Below are 3,467 nucleotides of genomic sequence, written 5' to 3'. Positions count from 1 at the left end.
AACCTTCTTAAACATTGCTCTCTGCTTTCATCAGAGTGTCTATGTTACAAACAGCAAGGCTTCATTCCAGATGACATTTTATTACGATTTGTGTTTGACGGCCATAGTGTGAAGTAAGACCAAGGAGAGACTATGACTATGAGAGAGCAGTTCCTGGCTCTCTTATCAGTTTAGTCTGGGGCTCAAGCTAGATTTAATTACACTGGAGTAATAGGAACCTAATTTAAGCCACTCTGGTGCAGAGTGAACTTCCCTTATCAAGGGGTTGTGGGGCTGGCCTGTTTGAAGAACATTAGGCCTGTATTGAAAGTTAATTTCCATTAACTCATTGTAAAATGCAGTTGTTTGTGTTTTAACGAAGTGGACAAGCTGCTAAGCTATATGGATAAAAACTGAAACAGGCACCTAGATACTCTATAGTCAGTTCTGTGGATATTCATGTCAAATTTAGCCCAGGAGTATTTATTTTCTAAAACAATGAAACCAGTATTTGCCTGCTATACATAGAAAATTTAGTCAAAGCAAATGAGGTGAGAAGGACTTAAACTGCTGTGGTTTGGAGTGTTTATTCACTGCTTTTGTGGGGATGTAAAGGTCTTTTTAGTTTTAAGAAGCAATGCTTCAAGGTGCATAATACTAAGTGGAAGAAGGTCACTGCTTTGCACATACATGTGGATTTGCTGACTGCAGTTGTGAGTACTCATCACAATTGGCTGAAGTATTAAGCTGAATCAATTCCTGTCCTACTTGGGTTGCAATCTCTGATTGCCCTTTTAAAGATATGGGGCTGCTACTAGAATAACATGGTGAAATTCTTATTGATATTTCTGGTAAATCCCTGAGGTGGCAGAACAATAGCTAGAAGGAAGAGGTTAGTTTAAGTCTCTTGGCTTAAAAAAAAAAAAGCACCAGAGAATACAGGAAACTTTATATAGATCAGGATTATGTGTTAAGGGAGAGAATATTGCAGAATTGGATACCTTATCACAAGGACTATTGTAAAGCTGAAAATTTTGATAAAAGCATTAAGAATGTTTAGCAGGCCTGAATGAGTAAGAAATTTACTGAAATGGTAAATGAGACCCTACTTAAGTGCATTTTTTTTATAAGGCTAACAATCAAAGGAGCATTATGGGGCATTGAAAGATGTAAACTCTGAAGCTAAGGAACAGGAAATAACATATGTTGCATGTCAGTGGGCTCCATTAAGGGGAGAATTGATGTGTGGATAAGCAGTGATAGTAGTACTTGGTTGCCTACATCTTTCAGTATTGAATTTAATGTTCAGATATTATAGCATCAGCTTCTAGTGTTTAAAATGTGAGCTTTGAAGCAAAAGAGGCTTTCTTGTTTGGTTTGGTCTTTTTTTAGATTTTTTGAGTATGTTTCTGAAGCATCTAATGTTGGCCTTGCTCATAAGTTGAAGTCTTTTTATAAAGCTCGGAGTGACTGCCACTCCCTCTTTTGGAAACCTTAAAACAGCAGAGGCCACATAAGCCTCCTGTTTGATCCCTTGAGCTACTCGGTGTACTATGAGTTTCACTCCCAGGCCTGGAAACAGTGCAGTACATGTGGTAAAGGGAGCTTCATTTTGCCTTGCCACCAAAATAAATGATTGAAATTAAAGCACGTGCCTGGCTTGCATTTCCAGTGATGCAGTCAATTCTAACACCACTGTTGAAGGCTGGGGTTGGAGCCCTTCATCTGTATTCCTGTGCTCACTGTCCTGATTTTGGCTGGGATAGAGTTAATTTTCTTCATGACATCAGCTCAAGTAACTTATATTACCATGTGTGAGCTGCTATAATTTGCTGACCTGAAAGAGAGCTGGGGAGGGGGAGGAAGTTGCTCATGCTCAGTTTTTACTTTATCTTGCTGAGCCTTTGTGGAAAGGTATTAGCACTGGTGCTGAGGTAGTGGTGGTGCCAGCAGAAAAGAAAGGAAGGACACCTGGGCTTTCTGTTGGAGGGAAACTATTGTATTTGCTTGGCTTCCTTTGAAACTGTACCCTGAGCATCCTAGTCAGTGTTTAATTTGAAAATGTTGGACATTGAACTTACTTTTTTGGTGTTTGCTGCAGCTGGGGCTCCAGTGCAATGCTTTTGTGATCTGGAAAACTGTCAGTCTGAAATATTTGGGACAGTTCTATAACGTTATTGAAAGAATAAAAGTTTGTTGTATTAGTCTTGTGTGAAAATGAATGTTTTGACTTTTTACCAAGGCCTCTACTGACAGGACAGGGAGCAACAGTTTTTAATTTGAAAGAGAGTAGGTTTAGATTTGATGTAAGGAAGAATTTTTTTTTTATGATGAGGGTGGTGAGGCACTGGAACAGGCTGCCTGGAGAAGTGGATGCCCTGTCACTGGAAGTGTTGAAAGTCTGGTTGGATGGGGGTTTGAGAAACCTGGCCTAGTGGAAGGTGTCCCTGCCCATGGCAGGGGTTGAAACTAGGTGATTTTTAAAGGTCTCTTCCAACCCAAACCTTTCTATGACTCTCTGATTTAGGATAGATTATTTTGAATGTAACTCTTCTTGAGTCCCTGTTAATTGGAACCCCTGTCTCTGACACACACCTCCCAACTACAGTTCTTGAGTTGTATTTTTAGGTGCTCTCAGAAGCTCCTTTATGGGAGATATAATTTAGTTGAAACTGAAATGTCATTCCTATTGAACATTCTATTCTGTGGAAGTTGAAAAATTATGATTAAAGTTATCTGCCAAATATAATGTAGTGTTTGTTGATTTGTTGGTTCTTAGCTAAACCAAGGTATTTTCAGGTGCCTGAACTAACTTAAGTAGCTTGAAAATAAGTTAACTTTCTGCAGTTCAAATATCCATTTGCTGCTTGGAAATAAGGTTGGTTTTGACTTAAGTGCCATGCTTCTATCTATAGAACTATTATGTTCTTGAGCAATTTCTAATAGCTGTCTGCCTGAATTAATGGTTGATTTGGGATTTATGTTTTGATACCTAAAACTAGTCTAATAGAAGCTGCAAGAAACCTAAGACCATAGCCATTTAGAAAAAAATGCATTTCTCTTTAAACTGATTTGAAGTGCAAATTGCAGTGAATGCCAAACATATCCCGAGTTTCAGCATCCCTTCTGATCTTTCATTTTACATAAACATCCTGATTGGGTTGTTGATACTGAATGAAAGGCTAGCAAAATTGAAAGCAGACAGTTTTACTGCTTGGGTGCATGCAAACTAAGATTTTAAATATCCTTTAATGAATTTTGGAAGACTTGATGAGTTAAAGTACTGAAAATTGAAAAGATTCATTATCTGTAGGCTACTGAACTCTAGATTGAAGGAGTTGGCTTATTGCCAAGCTTGAGTGAATTTCAAATGTGTCCCCTGTGGAACAAAAATTGGTAGTTATTGAAAACATGTCAAGTAAAAGGAGAAAAGGCTTGTGAAATGGCTGGCTGTTGGAAGACTTCTGTGAAGCTGTAATTGACTAAAT

This window comes from Lathamus discolor, chromosome W (genome assembly GCF_037157495.1).
Source record: "Lathamus discolor isolate bLatDis1 chromosome W, bLatDis1.hap1, whole genome shotgun sequence".
Classification (NCBI taxonomy): domain Eukaryota; kingdom Metazoa; phylum Chordata; class Aves; order Psittaciformes; family Psittacidae; genus Lathamus; species Lathamus discolor.
The sequence above is the reverse complement of the archived record's forward strand: the minus strand, read 5'-3'. Positions refer to the sequence as shown.